Source organism: Uranotaenia lowii, chromosome 1, assembly GCF_029784155.1.
Source record: "Uranotaenia lowii strain MFRU-FL chromosome 1, ASM2978415v1, whole genome shotgun sequence".
Taxonomy (NCBI): Eukaryota; Metazoa; Arthropoda; class Insecta; order Diptera; family Culicidae; genus Uranotaenia; species Uranotaenia lowii.
Genome location: NC_073691.1, coordinates 92,573,107 through 92,593,031, shown reverse-complemented (window position 1 = coordinate 92,593,031; position 19,925 = coordinate 92,573,107). Strand labels below are relative to the sequence as shown.

At 39.7% G+C, this 19,925-nt stretch overlaps 2 long non-coding RNA genes across 2 annotated transcripts; both read right to left on the bottom strand.

Annotated features, from left to right (window-relative positions):
• Window positions 1-10,123: 10,123 nt before the first annotated feature.
• Window positions 10,124-11,788, bottom strand: LOC129740223 (uncharacterized). The gene is made up of 4 exons (XR_008736153.1): window positions 11,526-11,788; window positions 11,147-11,354; window positions 10,626-11,078; window positions 10,124-10,517 (listed from the first exon to the last, which is right to left on the bottom strand). It is a non-coding gene; the product is annotated as an uncharacterized LOC129740223 (long non-coding RNA).
• A 1,530-nt stretch (window positions 11,789-13,318) lies between these two features.
• On the bottom strand, window positions 13,319-14,363 carry LOC129740222 (uncharacterized). The gene is made up of 3 exons (XR_008736152.1): window positions 14,007-14,363; window positions 13,662-13,917; window positions 13,319-13,599 (listed from the first exon to the last, which is right to left on the bottom strand). It is a non-coding gene; the product is annotated as an uncharacterized LOC129740222 (long non-coding RNA).
• Between the last annotated feature and the right edge of the window lie 5,562 nt (window positions 14,364-19,925).

The following is a 19,925-nucleotide window of genomic DNA, read 5'->3' as shown; positions in this document are numbered from 1 at the left end:
CTGTATAAGTTTCCTTCCGACAGTGACGATGCTCAAAGTTTGGTTTTGTTTTACAGCTTTTCTGCGGCGCTCCTGGTGGCTAGCAAAAGTTGCTGCTGTTGGTGCTAGTCACTGCTCAGGATAGTGATTTGTACGAAATTGCCAAGGTAAGTGTCAACAACATTTTGAGTAAGATTTTAATGGATTCTAGTGATTTTTTCCTCTTGCAGTTTGCCCATGCTGTTGCTGACTTGATGCTGGATTACGTTTAGCAAGAACTTTGCGAATTCAGAACTGATTCGCCATATGAAAAATGCTTACGGTTTCATTTAAGCTGTGCTGTATGTCCCGGAAGCAGTGCCTAAACTGGACCCTTTTGACATGTAATGGATGGGTGCCGGAAGTATGCGGGGTTGATTCAAAGCTGCTTCAATGGGTGCATAAAGGGCACTTTGCGATCAGAATGACACGGTAAGTATCACATATTCGATGAAGGGCCTTCGTTCTGATCACACTGGCATATCTCGTTCAAACCGTAGGTTCTGCTGCTCATTGGCCTTGAACGGCAACAGGCGCTACATTTCCGTAGATCAAAGCGCCAGATTGTTTGTTGTAATGGCTTCACGATGACCAAAGATGGATCTGTCTGGCTGGAGGCTAATGGCAAACTGGAAAGGCTCTACATTCTTCGAAACTGCTCGGTGGTATGCTGTTGCTGTTCTGTGCGAATGAAATGGGGTGAGCACTTGATCGACTGCCGATGTATGGACCTGAGGGCATCGATCCGCTTGACTTCGAGGTTTATCAGATCCGGTTGTCCCAAGTCGTGTGTGGTGTTGAGAACCGTTGGACTGGCCGCTCTGCTGTGGATTGACGGAAGGGATGGACATGCGGCTCATTGGTGTTTGGCTGCTCAAGAATGTGGTGACTATCAGCTGGCGTGGGTGATCAATCTGCCTCAAGCGGTTGATGAGATAATCTGAATTCAAATTGGAAAGTGCTTAGTATATGTGAAGTAGCATAATATACCAAGGACTTCCCTGAAAGCGGAGGCGCCGGGCCTCCGCGCATGCTCCTACGACTTCTGACCATCTTTATTCTGATGATGACATTTTTTCAAACTTCTTGGGGAGCTTCTGAGGTTAAAACAAGGTAGTCCAACACTTATTCTAAGAGTGGGAGCATGGGCTGACAATGTTTTTTTTTTAAGTAGATCTCAAAGTAAAGCGCAAATGTGAACTTCCCAGGATTCAAGTGTGATTCTTTAGCTAATAATATGGTGAACTTAGAAAGATTTTGCTAGAGCTTTTGAGACGATATGGATACTTGAACAGTAAGATTCCTTCACTCGATATGGGGAAAATTTCGTATGGGTGAACTTAAAACCTTTAAGATATGTGTCTTGATTCTTCAAACGATCTGGGTGAACTTAAGTAGAGGAGGCTAAGAGTCTTCAAACGGTATACTTTGTGGTGACTTTACTCATACAAACTCGAATTCAAAATGTTCTTTAGGAACTTGCCAGCTCTCATACAAAGCAGATAACGCATAGTAAATCTTAAAACGATGTGAGGAGATCTTCAAACGATATGGATATGGGTTTACAACCGGGTTGAATTGGAATTACTACTGCTCATGTGAACGTATGTCAACCATGTACTTCTGGCTGGCTCATAACATACACATGGCTGATTTCTGGCTCATAACATACACAAACTCTTTCTTAATGAATTCTCAGACTGAATTCACTAACTCTGATATAGCATATCTGACTTTTTGTTCTGACAACTCATTCGACTGACTCAAAACTGACTCATTCTTGGGTAGGGCAACGACAAAACGTTCCGCTTCATTTCTGACTGTGGGTTCTTCAATTCATTTTCAGCTCTTAAATGAATTTAAAACGTACCTGTGCGGGTCAATTCGCTTTATGTAGCAGCCAAAATCATCGATTTTATCCAATTCGAGCGACTACAGCATCCAGCAGCAACACCGAATCTTCCGTCGCCAGCGATCGATTCAAGTTCGGCGTTCACCCCAGCCAAAGCTAACAACACTACCCACATCACACTACACTAGGAAGTAATAGAAAAACGAAAAGTAAAAAATAGTGAGCAAAACAAAACACAAAATCAATTTGTCGAGTACCGTTAGAATTCACACAAAACTGTTCCCTAAACATGTACCGTTAGGATTGTTTTGAAATGAGATTTCAAGGCGGGCGGCATATGTTTGAGTGTAATCTCACCGCTCAGTAGTAGTAGTAGGAACAGGCATAAAACATCGCAAACGTCAAATTCTGATCCATCCGAAAGTGACCTAAAAAGGCTTTCGGATGGATATAAGCTCTGTTCAAGTGCTCGAACTGAAGCTTTTATCCATCCGAAAGCCTTTTTAGGTCACTTTCGGATGGATCAGAATTTGACGTTTGCGATGTTTTATGCCTGTTCCTACTACTACTACTGAGCGGTGAGATTACACTCAAACATATGCAGGACATGAAGAAATTTCTACGCAGTTGAGGGACAGCCCGCATACTAAAAAACCATATCTCAAACAGTCTCTACGATACATCTACGGTTTTAGAAATGGTGATTGTATCTGTAAACGTAGCTGTTCTTCTAAACTTTACTTCGCCAACGATAGCAGACGAAATATGAACGTTTATGTAAAAACGTGCGATGGTAACTGGAAAGGTGATAGAATGATATGAACGATTTCCTTCAATTTTTCTTTAATCGTTAAACTGAACTCGAACCGTTAAACAAACCGTTCATCCCCTCTGTCATACTTGTCAAACTCGCACGTCAAAATCAACGAATCGCCCGGTCAGAGATGCCAGTTGGTTTTGTGCAAAATTCGTACACAATTATGATAATAATTTTTTTTTTTACTATCTTTATACTAAACGAAGTTCAGCTCTTGATTTATGCCGATGACATAGTGCACGCCGATGCGAATCAGCGGATGCGAATGCGATGCGAGGCGAATCAGAGGTTGCGAATTAATGCGGAGAACCACATTTGAGGGAAATGTAAGTGGATTACTTAGGTCGATGACTAGTGAGTGCGATACGATGCGAACCGGGGAATGCGATTGAATGCGGTGAACCACGTGATGAAAATGTATGTGAATCGCTTAAACCTGACATACTCAACGTGGCAAAGCAGGTGTCAATTTGTTCCGCCGCTCGAGTTCGCATAGGCTGCGTCCGTAATTTCGCATCGCATGGCTCTCACTGGCCGATGACATAGTGAGTGCGATGCGATGCGAATTGGCGGAAAATTTACGGACGCAGCCTATGCGAACTCGAGCGGCGGAACAAATTGACACCTGCTTTGCCGCGTTGAGTATGTCAGGTTTAAGCGATTCACATACATTTTCATCAAATGTGGTTCACCGCATTGAATCGCATTCACCGCATCGCATCGCATCGTATTCACTATGTCATCGGCCACTATGTCATCGGCCTGAACCTGACATTAAATGCGACGAAGGAGATGCCAATTTGTTCCACCGCTCCAGATCGTATCGGTCGCGTTCGCCAATTCGCTCTCACTATGTCATCGGCCTTACAAGATACTTTTAATAACGCTCATTATGCAAGATGCAGCATGCATGCAAAAAGACGACCTAGAAACATCAACGCTATAATTTTTTTTTAACTTTCACATATTAATTTCATATCGGTACAATTTGGCAAAATCTGTCTAATCGGCACCACTGCCCTCATCTGGAAGAGATACACAAGAACACAACAACAATTTTCGTCCATCCGAAATCTGGATTCTGCAAGATTCTACTCGCTGATTCTTCTACGGGAGCTACCGGAATTAATTACCGTAAGTAGTAACAAACAAATTCTAAATATAATCTAAATATAATGTAATAAATTGATTCCAGCTTCCTCACTCATTCATAACCCGGGTGACGATGGCTTCCCGGCATTCCATAGCGCTGGAGCTACGCGAATCCATACCCTATGCCCATGGCCGGGTAGGATCTTCCTGCAAGAATCAAATTATGGGATATCAATCCGTTTAAATTTCTCACCGACAACCGTATGTAAGTGTTAACCAAGTTCAATAAAGATAATGAGAAAAAATTGAATTGATATCAAACATCCGAAAATCCCATCTATGTGTGTGTGAGACCGCCATTGACGTATACCGTTCTGGATAACGTTGGAAAATACGTTATTTTGAATCGTTCGATAGCTATTACTGTTACTGTTTAGATAAAAGATTACTCTTCGGAAAACTGTTATATTAACAGTTTGGTTGTCTAAATACGTTTTGCAAGAGCGTTTTCTGGACGTTATTCATACTATTTGTAGTACAGTTCGTCCATATAGAGGTTTTAACAGTTTTAAACAGTAACATAACTTAACGCCATATTCAACAGACCGTCGTTTTGGAATTCAAGATAAGTGCAATGTTTTTTATGGTTTCAGATATCATTTTCTAAACGTTTTTTTACACTGTTTCTTAACGTTTTATAACTACTACAGGAACTGTTTTGTTACAATATTTTCGTATTCGGGAGATCAAACCAATCCGCCGTGCTATACACCTCGTACAAATAAAACCCCCCAATCGAAATCGAAATAAAGTGTTTTGAATCTTAAGTTGAATTCAAAGTTTAAATTCGCGAGTTTTCCAAATTGTGTCCGAAAGTGTTCCGGTGCCAAAACAAAAAGAATTGTAATTTTCTTTTTTTTGGCGAGCAAATCTACGCACCCCTTGTTCGAAAGCGTCAATGGTGGTTAAGTATTTTGTAAATAGAATTTGATTCAGAAAAACCGCACTGCGCGAATGAAGCGAAGTGAGCTTTGCTGTTATGTTTATTTTACTGTCACGTCATCGACTGCAGCTCATTCAGTGTTTATGTGCAGTGTAACTCAAATCAAATAAATTTTTGTGTACTTTTAATTTCAAAATTGAATATGGGGGGGGGGGGGGGTATTTAGAGTTACGTAACTATAGAAGGGGGGTTATATCAAACGTTACTTATTGTTACATAGGGGGGAGAGGGGGTCTAAATTCTAGATTTTTTGCGTTACGTAATTTGTGTACGACGCCTTGCCAGTCCGGCAGTTTAACCAGTGTACTATTCAAGCTTCATGCAGGACGAGGGATATTTGTCATAGGCTTTCTGTCACCGATCACAATCACAAAAAAAAACGCACAACGGCGGCTTCCCGGCGTTTGGCCTTCTTTCAATGCATTCCTTTGTCTTGTGATGGAAACGGGAAAGGGAACGGGAGTGAAGGAACGGGAAACCCATTGAATGAGAACTGTGCTTTGCTTACTGCCTGCTATTACACTGAACAAAATCGGGCTATATAATATATAGGGTCAATCCAACAACTTTTATAAATTAGGGTCAGGGATGCCAGGTGTTGAGGATGAAAAATCTGGGCAATTTTGAAAAAAAGTCTGTGTGTGTCTGTGCATAAGGAAAATCACAAATTTGGTACTAAAAAAGAAATTAAATTTGGCGAATTGTGTGAAGGGGGAGGGGCGAGGGGGGGGGGGGTTATTGTGCTATGGTGTTCGGGTTATTTTCGAGTTGAAAACAAACACTGTTTCCTACCACGTACCATGCCGATTTTATTTAAAAAAAAAATTTTAATGATTGATTAGTCATAATAAAGAATACAAGCCAGATTTAAGTCTAATCTGCCACTTACATATCAAATCTGATACATTTATATTGATTTTATCTGTCAATTTTGAAAATCTGGAAAATCTGGGCACTCTCAGCAAAAATCTGGGCAAAATCTGTGTCTGACCAATATCTGGCGGAAGGGTCAAAAGTCTTGGTTTTACAGACAAATCTGGGCACCTGGCAACCCAGATTAGGGTCTTGATAAAAGATAATAGCATTTCTAATAAAAAGTAAAATAAAATCCAATAAATTCTAGCACTTGGTTTTGGTTGATAAAAATCCGTGTGAACCTACTAAAATATCCAATAAATTCTATAAGGCAGTCACCCGTAGTAAAATGCATAAGAAGATCTAATAACATTTATCAAATTTAAACCATTTAAATAATATCGATTCTGAAAAGTAAGATTATTCGTTCGTTAATTATAATCATTGTTCATTTTCAAAGCTCAATCCAAAATACTGGTAAGTAGTTTATTTTGATCTGCAATGCAATGAAATATTGTGATTATTTTTATTCCAGAATGAATACATGCGGAAATAACAGAATTTATTTTATTTAATTTCGCTCGATAAAGAATTTTCTCCAGCTCAAGAAGAAGACGATCTATGTGAGGGGAAAACTTTATTCGCAGCTTCGTGTGGCTCAATCAGAACATCCAGCTTGATGAGAGGACTTTTTTTGACGTTGCAATACGGAAGGGTGTACATATTTCGTCGGTAAGTTTATATAGTTCAATTATTTTGAAGGAAAAGTAATAGTGTTAAAATACATTCCAGAACAAATGTCCATTAACCATATTTTATGGATACCACCTCACGGCAATGAGCAATACAACACAGGAAGAAACACCAGCAGTATTGAAAGTACGGAGAACATCCAAAAGTGCATGATATGGAGGATGCGGTGTATATATTAATTAAAAAAAATTAAATTGAAGGAAAGTAAGTAAAATAGAGCAAAACAAATTTTTAGCAAAATAAACATTAGTATGTTTCATTGGATCCCACGATACCGTTTCATTTCATCTGTAAAAATAATAAATCATATCAACTAGCCACGCTAGCCACACTACTGCATTTATCGGAATTTCCAATGAAATCAATCCTTCAACCATTTCAATAGAATAAATTCTTTCTAGTACTGGTAAAAAGTATTGGATTTTCTAGTAGTGCAAAAGCATTAGAATTTCCGATATTCTTTATAGCCCAATTTCGTTCAGTGTAGGCTGATGTCATGCTGAAGCAACTAGCAACGCGACCTACAACGCAACGTTCACACGACTAACCAGCTCTCATTTGATCTCCATGGAAATCGCGCAGACCTGTCATCTGGGTTGCCAGGTGCCCAGATTTGTCTGTAAAACCAAGACTTTTGACCCTTCGTCCAGATATTGGTCAGACACAGATTTTGCCCAGATTTTTGCTGAGAGTGCCCAGATTTTACAGATTTTCAAAATTGAGTGATGAAACCAAGATTTATGCATCGGATGTGATCCGTAAGTGCCAGATTAGACTGAAATCTCGCTTGTATTCATTGGTATTTCACCAAGCATTCATTACCAATTCTTTTTTTTAATAAGATGAACATGATACGTGGTAGGAAACAGTGTTCTTAGCGCGATAATAACCTGAATACCACAGAGCCCCCCCCCCCCCCCCCCCGCTCACACGCACCGTCAAATGTCTTATTTAGTATCAAATTTGTGATCTTCCCTGTGCACAGACAAACACAGACTTTTTTTCGAAATTGCCCAGATTTTTACTCCTCAACACCTGGCATCCCTGCCTGTCATACTGGTCGCTTTGTGTAGCGCGACCACACTGAACAAAATCTGGCTATAAGGTTTATTGGGAATTCTAGTGTTTTCGCACTAAAAGAAAATCCAATACTTTTTACCATTAGACGAATGATTTATTTTATACTTTTTTCCAATGAATTCTAAAGCGAGCCAATTTGATAAAATTTATTGTTCAAGGTAGTGAAATGAATGGTTTAATCAGTGTAATAAAATATGCTCGTATTTTGTTTATTTTTCGGCATTATTGTGATTTTATTTTTTAAGTTGTATTGATATACAATTGCTGGCGTGTGTGATATGATCAGTAAAGCAACTTTAGCTTCAAAATTGAATTAAAATTTGATGTATTTATAAATGCAATCAAATTTTGTTTCAGTAAGTGGCATCCTTGGTAAACGGGTAAAAGATAGACACTTAGGACGTAGTTTGTCTTGTTTGTTTGATTCCGCCTGCTCCAGCTTTTTCACTGCCACATTTTCAAGTGCATAATTCTGGAGTCAGCTGTTAGTTCGTCGATGATCCTAACGGAATTTTTTTTCAATCTGAAAAAAGAGAAGCAGTTTATAGACCTGTTTATCTTAACATTAACCATCAAATTCTAATTTACCTTTCAATTTAAAATCAGAACAGACCTGGTTTCCGCCTCAATCCTGTTTAGAATCGGTCATGTTCTGTTATCTGGATGATGGCATGCACTTTTTCCGGGTATAGAAAGCATTCTCCGGCTGGCTCTAAGAGACTCAATCCAGTACCGTGTGAGAATCGAAAGCACATCCGACCAAAACATACGATATTGGATGTCTGGAATCGTAATTAAATTTTATATAAAAATGCTCAAGATTATGTATGTCAGAAAAATTACCTTTAATAAATTGCAGTTCCATCCATCTCTTCCGGGAAGAACAATCCAATTCCCATTCCTCCCAGCGGAGGAACAATTTATTTTACACTGTATGATCGAATGCCTTTTTCGCTTCCCCTGCATGGAGGGATTATTGATGAAGCTCGTAGCAACCGTATCTATTCCTAAAAAATAAATTTCAAACAATTATAACCATTTCTATGAGGTTATAAACATATAAACTTACCAACTTATTGTACTCAAATTGAAAAATAACGAATTTTAAGCACACTGAATGGAGGAAAAGCTATTCTGTAAAAAATATATTAACTTCAAACTGCTAAAATTTATCGAAAAATTCTTGTAATTGGTAGTGATTGTAACAAGCTGCTAAAATTCAATGGAATTTCCAATATTTTGTACTGGATTTATCAGTAGCTTCTATTACACACTGAACTTTAAGATTTATTAGATTGACCCTATAAATTTTATTGCCAGATTTGGTTCAGTGCAATCTGATGCCAATGTGTTTAGTAGCGCGACTAGTAGGAAATCCAATAGGAACATTGTTTTTTCTCGATTTGAAGCAGTGATTCCGGGTTTTAAGCACAATAGTACGAAGATCTGTCCGAACTTGTGATAATAAACTAAAAACTATCTTAATCGGCGAGAAAATTTTCAAGAATTCTTAGTTCCGGCAAAAAAAACAAGGAATTTTGTCGGTTCAAATTTCGGCATTCTTGCAATCCGGGTCGTGATTTGATGAGTTTTTGATGGCTCCGGAAAGAAAGGAGACGATTCAAAGCATTATCAGATGTAGAGAAGTGATGATTTGTAGGGAATTTCAAAGTGACGTCGCGCCAGCATGACATGCCAATGCAATGCAACGCAATCTTATTGGAACGTTGCGTTGCGTTGCGTTGCTAGTTGTTTCAGCATGACATCAGCCTTACATACACACGCTACATATACACAAGCTTCGTTCAATCGTAAGTAGCGATTGGTTTCGACTAGTTTCTGTCAAGTGGTCGTTGTTCAACGGGCTCATGTTTTGGTCGAAACAGGTCTGGTCGTTGTTCAACGGAGCAAGTTGAAATCGATCGAAACTAGTCGAAACCGATCCAGCTCGAAAGCAGGATTCGTTTCTACCACACTAACACACATGCAGCGTGTGTGTCAGACAGAGAGCGACGTCCGACAGAGTTTTTGTTTCGTTATCGCCTCATCATTCATGCTCTGGCTGGATGTTTGGATTCAGTCGGCAGTCGGTTCTGTATGTTTCGAGTCGCTGTGCTAACTCTTCCTGCTGTGCGGTGGAAGACGTTTGCACTTGCCCCGGGGGGTACCTTTGTAGATTTATTTGAATGGAAAATAAACTTGCAAAATCTCCTTTTTTTAAATCTTACTGTATATATTTTTGTATAGCGTTTAAATAGCTGTAGGAATAGCTTTGAAGGAAAACTATAGGCTATTGATACTAAAACCACAGAGAAACAGACAGGACACTCGAATTCCATTCTTCGCAAATTGATTTCAGAAATCTAGAACACGCCGAAAAATATATTGTAAAAATAATCAAATTTCGACCAAAAATAATAACACTTGGTACAACAAAAATCTGGTTAAAAAATAACAATATTATAAAATTTGAAATCAAACTATTTCTTTGATTTGAAATGAAACAAAGGGATGTCTGCTAATATGTGTATTTGACTTTCGGATTTCTAGTATCTAAAAAAGATTCATATAGCATTTTATTAAGATTTTTATTGAAATTTCACAATCTTCCAAACTACTAAATTTTTCTCGATCGGTAGAGCCAGTTAGTTGCTTCAGGGACGGCCTGGATCTGAGCCAGACCAAGCACATTACGCCGACGGACGGGCACGACAGTAAGCATCCGTACGGCAGCTGCGTTCTAATTATGAACGCCAACATGGAGGAATGAACTGTTGCGCAGGCGAACATCCTATCATTGGAAAGGCCGTGATCGTTCGGCTCTTCGCCTCCCTAATGGTGATGTTCAGCTTGTATCAGATGCGCGGAGAAAGGATGAAGTTGGCTACGTCCTGGACGAGTCGAAGCGTTCCCCGATGGCCACACCTACGTCAAGAACGCCAACCGGGAGCCTGATAAATATTAATCGATCGACTCCAGCAGGTCGATTGCATTCAGTTGAGCAGCAGTGGCGAGAAGGGTAGGAAGCACACTTTGGGTCGAAGCATCTGGAATAAAAATAAAAAGTTGATGAAAAAAATGAAAGCTTAGAGAAATGATGTTCCCCCAGTCAGTATTGAACAGTTTTCGGGCTAGTTAGATACTTTGAAACCTACCTACGGGTCCAGCTTTTATTTTTTCTTTTTGTTTCTGACGTCTTCCTGATGAAGCATGTTCAATTTTCATATGATCCGGGCTTACGTCCATGGCATTGATTGCCTGTTCTAGCCTTATCAGTGAACGGACGGGAACCCCAGCAATTCTGCTGCGTCGATTTCGGAACAATAACGATATGGGGTCCCGGGCTATTCCAAAAATTCTTCAAATAACCAAGCAGAGAAAACGTCTGTAACGTCTTTCCCAAACCCATCTCATTGGCCAAAATACCATTGATTCCGTTTTCGTACAGCGAAATCATCCAATTTAAACCACGGATCTGGTAGTCTCGCATCTCGCCGAACATGAAGTACGGTGGCGACGCTTCGAAACGGAACACCGTTTTGGCCTTGGTGGCCGCCTCAGCCAGCAGCTCCTCATCCTCTTCCTGTTCCGTTTTCCTGTGACGGTGGCTGAAATGTAAGTTATGGTTAATTTAAATTTGAATCATCCTAATGTGAAATTTAAAAACAACACTTACTCTCCCGGATCTTCGCTAATCGACGGTGCCTTCTCCCGTTCGCTCTTGGTTCCGCTGGCTTTGGCCGGAGGACTGCTACTGCTCGATTCGTTCTTCTTTCCGGTTTGCAAAGTGAGCGAAATTCGAACCGCTTGCCGCGATCCGTTTCCAGCGTCATTTCGTAATACGGTTCCTTGTGGGACGACGTCGTATCGGAAGTGGATTTATTCTGACGATATGCAAAAAAACAAGCATCAGCTTTTTATTCCAAAGTTAAAACAATCCCCGCACTTCAAGCCACTATCCCGGTACCCTTCCCGGACAACCATCGAACAGTCAAACTTAAAATTTCACCACATACCCATCAATTTTCAGTCGTATTTTAAACCACCAAACTTACCCAATTTTCGGAATCCAGATAAGCTTTTTTCTAGCCCGTTACGGAACGCGTCTAAATTTTCCCGTGATCTGTTTCGGTCTGTCTAGAAATTCAGCTTCGTTCAATCGTTATAGTAAAAATCGGTTTCAACTGGTTTCTGTCAACTGATAGATGTTCAACGAGCCAATGTTTTGGTCGAAACAAGTCAGGTCGTTGTTCAATGGAGCAAGTTGAAACTAGTCGAAACCAATCCAGCTCGGCAGCAGGATTAGTTTCGACTTGGTAGAAATCGGTCAAAGTCAATTGGAAAGAGACAGGTGATCAACTGTCAATCCATTTCTACTTGTTTCGACCCGTTTCGACTAGAGTTGATTGAACAGACATTTCGTGTGCAAAACGCACAAAACACGCATTAGTATTGGTGTAAGTATGTTCAACGGACGACCTGGTTGAAATCGATCGAAGTCAATTGGAAAGAGACAGATTACCAACTGTCAAAATCCATTCCTACTTGTTTCGACCTACACACTCATCTGGCGCAACCCCTTATAGTGTAGTTTTGACCCGTTATCGGAAAAGACTGGGTTAACTCCTTTTTCATGTAAAGTCCTTGTACCCCTTACAGTGTACACAGCATGTACGTCAAAGCAGAGGTGAAAATTAGTAATGTAAGAGCAAACGCACCAATACGGGAGTATACGGGGACCGGTTTTGCTCATTTCAGGGGACCGGTTTTGGTATACTCACTCTTCCGCGCACCGGGCGGTAGCATAATTATTCTACATTCCGCATTGCACTGAGAAAAAAGGAAAGAGAAATTTGATCAAGAATTAAAATACGGACCGAGTACATTTTTTGAGTCGTGAGATTTTTCGCTTGAATTTCAAACGTATTCTGCTAAAGATCCTGATGCCCGATGGAAACCTCGGTGCAAAACGTTATTCATACAGGCTATCAGTCGGATTGTAAATCGATTTCGTCCCCTGTCCACGGTAGCTGCTGCAAACATTCTGATCCAGGAAGCTGACGGCGATGGCGAGATGGTGGCCGCCCTGGAGAATCTCCCACCTAATGAGGTGGAAATCAAGCAGGGTTTCGAGGCTTCGGTCGGTCAGAATCATGGAACAAGTTTCAGTGGCGGTGGGAAATTGTGGTCCTGGGACGTTTCCGATGAACCCTGTCTATACGGGAGATATTTCAAGAGAGGCTAGCCGTTACGGAACTGGAGCAGATCGAAGATGTGGAAAAGTTCTACGCCGGCAACTTCCATGTACTGACGGACGAGTGTATGGTGTTGATGCTTCTGTACAACGTCCTGCTGGTGAAGCGTCTGGAGAGCGTTCTCAGTGAAAGGAACTTCTGATACATGGAACCAACGGTAGCAAGGAGTTAATCAATTTCATGTCGACGGGACGTGCTCCTCTACGTTTCAATTTGATAAGCGCCGTTGAAAAGTAGGTTGACGATTTTAGAGCCCCAAAAGAACCGTACCATGTTAAATCTTTTAAATAAATTGTTCACAATGAAGTTTTTTTTTCGTTTTGTAATCGATTTCTTGTTTCATCGAAAAGAAAAAAGCCTTTACCGGTATAGTCTAATATGTCGAAAGTTAGCTTAAATGCATACGTAATAAAATAACAATCATAAACCTTTAGTTTCAATTCTATTGTAATCTTTTTTCCATGAGCACTCACACACAATCGCCAATCAATCATACATTTAAAGATTTAAAGTAGGACAGAGGTCATCATAAAGAAAATCTTATAACGTCGTGCATCCTGGGAAAAGGAATAAAATTCTTGCTTTTGCTACTGTCATTCGAATTAACATAATTTTTCTATATAGAAATAACTAACTTAAACAACGACTGGAGGTCACTCGATTTAATGTTCTTTAGTTCGTCTAGCACGGCAAAAATGTTGATGGATTTGCCTGTCAAAACTAACTTAACTCTGATCTTTCTTCAACTTTAACTTCCCCGGGAAAGGCATCGGATGTCTTCCTCTGGTAGTACTTCCGGGGCTAAGTTAGCCCCGGATAGCACTGCTATGTTATACAGAGCAGCATACTTTTGTAATTCGTTCAGAAGTTGAATCTGAAAGAAATGAATTTTTGTTTAGAAAACGCCAAGGAATGAGAAGATTCAATTTTTATTACCAAATTCGCATGTGTCATCGCTTGCTTGATGTTTTTGGAAATTCCAGTCAGACCCCATTGCTTTTTTCGAAGGAAACAACGGAACTTCGATGCAAGGTTGTTCATCCGGCAACGGAAACTCACTCAGCACTGCCACATAGAATAGCACATCAGCCAGGGTAATTTCCTCTTGCCCATTTCGTCCACCTAACGGCTCTTCTAGTTCTGTTAAACAACCATTTTTGGTCACAAAATACGATGCTTAGAGTTTGTTTATCTGAAATAGAGTGAGGAAGGAAAAAATGTTATCAATATTCAAAGGTAGAAAAAAGTCCAAAACAATAAAATACAAAATAAATTACTCACCACCAAAACCAGCATTTGCACTTTCTCGTTCAATTCTTGGATAAATTGAACTTTTAACACGGAAAACTGTATCGAAATTGGTTATTCCAAAAATGAATCCATCCTCAATTTTGATTTTCATACAATTCTTTTCTTAAAAAGAAATCAACAAACATCTACACGCTGCAACGTCGTTTGTTTAATTCTGCTTAAAACGGTAGAATTTTTTCAGTGCATGTTTGCTCTCGCCCCTTTCTAGTGAGCAAATTTGGTGATTTTGTCGGTCCCGACGGCAACGGCCCTATTTTGCTCACCTTCATACTAACCCCCGGTGCGGTATAGAAGTGATCAAACTCGTGAGCATTTTCACTTTACTCGCGATTGCTGCGGATGCCCTAAGCATGTAAAATCTACACATTATTTTGGAAGCCCGCTTTGCGATGTCAGCCCCTTGATGTTAGCCCTTAAAATGTCAGAAGTATGGAAAGAAAATAATAAAAACAAATCAGTTAGTTTTGAATTTCTGTATTCGGCAAGGAATCATTTTCATGCTCCTGTTATAGAAAAGGAAAATATTCAATCAACTCAATCTATTGAACCTATCTTTCAGCATTAACCGATTATTGAATCGTCGAACGAGATCGGTTACGGCAGAAAGAGTTCTATATTCTGAATGACAAGTTAAAAAACTACCCTTTATTTAGTAAGCCAGCTTTTCTAAATAATGTGTAAAATTGACTCGAGGAAACGACACTTTTTTTGACAGATCTCGGCTGTTCGCAATAATGGGTCAATTTTACAAGTTTACACGTGTTGCGCCAAATGAGTGTGTATTTCAACCTGTTTCGACCAACTTCCATTGAACACACATACAGCTGCCAGAGCCGGGCACACGCTCTTTTTTTTTAACTCAAAATTAAGTAGTTTTGGTTCAAAACAGCACTTCAGTGGCATCCCTCAACTTTGAGTTTGTCTGGGGAATAGCAAAATTAAGTTCTGATATGCATACTCAATACTAAGTTCGGCAGCCGAACTCGAATTTATCCTTTTTTTTTCGAGGGTAGCTTTTTTTCAGGGAATTAAAGGATGATTAAAATTTGTTGTACCCGGATGTTGCTGTCCCGGTACATTGCATTGCAATTGCAGAGCGGTGGAAAGTTTTGACACTCCCGGTCAAAGAAAACTTCCGGATGCCTACGGGAAGTAAACAACATCCGGAAGTTTCCGGACATTCCAAGCCGCTCACCGTATGATGACAATGACGGACAGAATTTTACGCTGACACGGTGAACATGCATTCCTTCATAATCTTCCGGTAATTGTCCCGGAACGACAAAATTTCGCGGCGTGTTCGTTGGTTGCTGTTCCGGTTCGAACTGAACTCGCTAAGTGTTTTCAGTCCAACAAAGAGAGTTCAATTTTTAGTTCATAAGGTCGAACTCAGCTTTGCTCCCTCGCCGAAGGAAAAAAAAGGATCAATTTTGAGTTCGCAGTTCGAACTCCATTTTGAACCATCGCAAGAAGGAAAAATGGTACTTAACTTTAAGTTCATAGAATCGAACTATGTTTTGAACCTCGGTCGTACTTAATTTTGAGTTAAAATAAAAGAGCGTGCAGCTTGGTCGGTAAAAGCAGAGTGCCTCCAGTAGGGTGGGTGCATACTGAGGAAAAGTAGGCAAGGGGTACTAAAAGTTTCTCATTGGTGGGGGGTGGAGACGGTGCGCTTTTTGACAGCGAATTGTTCGCCTACCATGCCTACGATTACGATTGCCTGTCACAAGGGTCACAAGATGGACGATTCCGTGCATTGGTATAAGAACACACCTAGCTTTACCCGCCTTGGGTAAAAGAAATATTTTTGTTGTTGCTTTTGCTACACACGCACAGCTTAGCCGGTGGATTGGATTGAAGCAATGTTTTTTTCGTTGCTTTTAATACATACACACGCACAGCTTGGCCGTGGTTGTTTGCCGGCGGATTGAATTGAAGGAATATTTCTGATGTTGCTTTTGCTACATTCACACGCACAGTGCTCGGTTCGCTGGCTGCCTGGTGTTGGCCGGTATTTATTTCCATCCTTCTTCGTCTTGTGATGCGATAGGGAGGGACGTGAATTCGTTTTTATTTTGTTTCTTTCAGACATACGCATCTCGGGTCACTTGAGAGGTTAATGCCGGTGGGAGCAAATCGAATCAGCACCGGTCGCGTTATCTTCTTGTACCAATGATGCCTTGTACCAATGATGCCTTGTACCAATGATGCCGCCATTGGCACAGAGGCTGAATTGTGGGTGTATATAACAATTTACAAACAGTATGTCTGTTCAATCAACTCTAGTCGAAACGGGTCGAAACAAGTAGAAATGGATTGACAGTTGATCACCTGTCTCTTTCCAATTGACTTCGACCGATTTCTACCAAGTCGAAACTAATCCTGCTGCCGAGCTGGATTGGTTTCGACTAGTTTCAACTCGCTCCATTGAACAACGACCCGACTTGTTTCGACCAAAACATTGGCTCGTTGAACATCTATCAGTTGACAGAAACCAGTTGAAACCGATTTTTACTAGCGATTGAACGAAGCTAGTGTTTCCTACCAAGTACCATGCCGATCTTATTTAAAAAAAAGTTTAATGAATGATTGGTCAAATACCAATGAATACAAGCCAGATTTCAGTCTAATCTGCCACTTACGGATCAAATCCGATACATGAATATTGATTTTATCGCTCAATTTTGAAAGTCTGTAAAATCTGGGCACTCTCAGCAAAAATCTGGGCAAAATCTGTGTCTGACCAATATCTGGACGAAGGGTCCAAAGTCTTGGTTTTACAGACAAATCTGGGCACCTGACAACCCAGACGAGACCACTAGTTGAGGTGCCAGTTGCCTTGGTTTTTCAGGATTTGTCCTGATTTTCGAGAGACCGTCTTGATTTTTCAAAAAACGCTTGAATTGTCCTGATTTTTGGAAAAAAAAGTCTGTGAAATGTCCTGATTTATATGAATTAATCAGATTAAACAAATCTCTAAAAATAATAGTTTAACCGACAATAATCTTCGGTTCAGATAATTATTTAAATAGTGTTTTCGATATAAACTGCAGACCAGCTAAGATTCTGTTCGCTTCAGTTGCATAATTTGATGCGGCTTCACTGCAAAAAATCCACATTTAAATAGTATGTTTCTCCCACACATACGCTCGTGAAGCTGTTCGACAAATTAAATTTATGTGATGTAAATAAAAACTTATATTTTGACACATAAGTTTTATGTGAAATTAATATATTGAACTGACTGAATTAAAATAAGCGTGTGGCATCGGCAAAATATCATCGAATTTGTTGTCGATGATTTTTTCTGCTTCATTCTGGGTTGCCAGGTGCCCAGATTTGTCTGTAAAACCAAGAGTTTTGACCCTTCGTCCAGATATTGGTCAGACACAGATTTTGCCCAGATTTTTGCTGAGAGTGCCCAGATTTTACAGATTTTCAAAATTGAGTGATGAAACCAAGATTTATGCATCGGATGTGATCCGTAAGTGCCAGATTAGACTGAAATCTCGCTTGTATTCATTGGTATTTCACCAAGCATTCATTACCAATTCTTTTTTTTAATAAGATGAACATGATACGTGGTAGGAAACAGTGTTCTTAGCGCGATAATAACCTGAATACCACAGAGCCCCCCCCCCCCCCCCCCCCCCCGCTCACACGCACCGTCAAATGTCTTATTTAGTATCAAATTTGTGATCTTCCCTGTGCACAGACAAACACAGACTTTTTTTCGAAATTGCCCAGATTTTTACTCCTCAACACCTGGCATCCCTGGCTTCATTCCAAAATGGCGCGCGCGGAGTTTTCTCGACACATTTTTACCTCGCAGAACCGGAAAAGAAAAAAACCATCAGAAAACCCGAGAAAACTATTCAAAATTCCTTTGTAAGTTTTGGCCAGTTTGTAATTACAGCAGTTGTGCCAAAAAAAGTTTGCTAGCTAGAGCTCGAGGACCGGATGCGATACAGGGCTGCTCACGGATAAATGACGAAAGAAATTCGGATTCAAAAATTTTCAAAGCATGCTTGCAATCTTCCGGATGGCCAGATATGCATCTCGAGATGGACATGGCTGGTTGACACACAGTCAGTCACTTCAAGAGTGTGCAGCGTAAGTATTCGGTAATACAATTACTGATTTTATTTAACGATACGTTTTTTTTTTTTCAGAAACTGTTTAGCCAAAACTTTATCTAAATCATTTCGGAAAATGAGGAACAAAAAATCCTCCCAGAATCACTGCCGGAACCGCGGAAAGCAAAAACCTCCATCTCTTGAAAAACAGCAGCTGCATCAAACTTCCGATGCCCACTCAAGTCGGTCTCCCGGGAAAATTTGCAAAATCCAAAGGTGAATAAAACTGCTGCTTTCGGGTCCGGGCGAAGGTTCCAATTTGAACTCTTTTGATTAATCGACGATACGTGACTAATCTACCCGTTAGATGCCGAGAAATGTAAAGTGTTTTCAAATAAAACGTGAAAATTGAGAAAATTTAATAAATGTTGCGGCAAAAGTCAAGATCATCAATAATTTGAATCATTATCCTCTCCTTTTTTGAAAATTTCAATTTTTTCTTGAACTAATCTACAGAAGGAAGGCCCATAAAACCAAATTGTCTAACATATATCGTATATATGTAAAATTTCATAAAAATCATTTGTCACACATATGCTCTTTATGTGTCTATGCATATAAAACTTTCTATGTTTTTGGGTATATGCGCGACACATATTTTTTAATTGGGAAACAAATTGCAAAATTCTATATAGGCCCACACATAGCCTCAATGTGTCGAATTGGTTGAGTGCACGCATTTTTTCAAGTGTTTCACTGAATGAACTCCCACACTCAGGCAAATTCTTATTACAATTTTCATAAGATGCTTCTTATAAACCGCTATTTAGAGTGTAAAATTGTTTTTCATAAGAGTCTTATGAAATTCTTCTAATTCTCATACGAAGTTCTTATGAAAAATAGAAGAAACGGTATTGTGAAAAAATGATGAACACATTCATTCCATCAGTTATGTATTTCGTAGTCGTCAGAAGCACTCACCATTTGTAAAGTTACTGCTTTTACTGAATACTTTGATGTGATTTTATTCTTCTAAATGGTAAGTTTGAGTTTAAATTTATTTTTAGTTGAAAATATTTGTAAACTTAATAGGAACATTTTATGTTTTATTTACTTTTCAGCTTGGTTACCGGCAAAAAGCGCGAAGTCTAAGGTCCGAGGCGCAATACAACTTTTTTATGGAACCGGGTGTTGAAAGGCAGCTGATTGTCACCATAATACCATAATGTTTTTTCATACAAATTAAGCAGAAAATAAAATAAAATGAAAAATAATCTTGAGTTATTTCAATTTTATGCGACATTTCTATTCCCATAAGAGTATCTTATGAAAAGCAACAAACCCTCATTGAAACCGGTGTTCATCCTTTGAGTTCATTCCATCATAAGACAATCTTATGAATTTCATTATTTTTTCTTATGGCGCCACTTCATAAGAGAATCTTATGGCATACATAATAGGATTTTTCTGAGTGCATGTTCAGTTGATGAATTCAGTAAATTTTAGAAGTCTTTTTAGCGTGGTGTATTTTTTGTTTGATTGCCTTGTTTTCAGGGATGCCAGGTGTTGAGGAGTAAAAATCTGGGCAATTTCGAAAAAAAGTCTGTGTTTGTCTGTGCACAGGGAAGATCACAAATTTGATACTAAATAAGACATTTGACGGTGCGTGTGAGCGGGGGGGGGGGGGGGGGGGGGCTCTGTGGTATTCAGGTTATTATCGCGCTAAGAACACTGTTTCCTACCACGTATCATGTTCATCTTATTAAAAAAAAGAATTGGTAATGAATGCTTGGTGAAATACCAATGAATACAA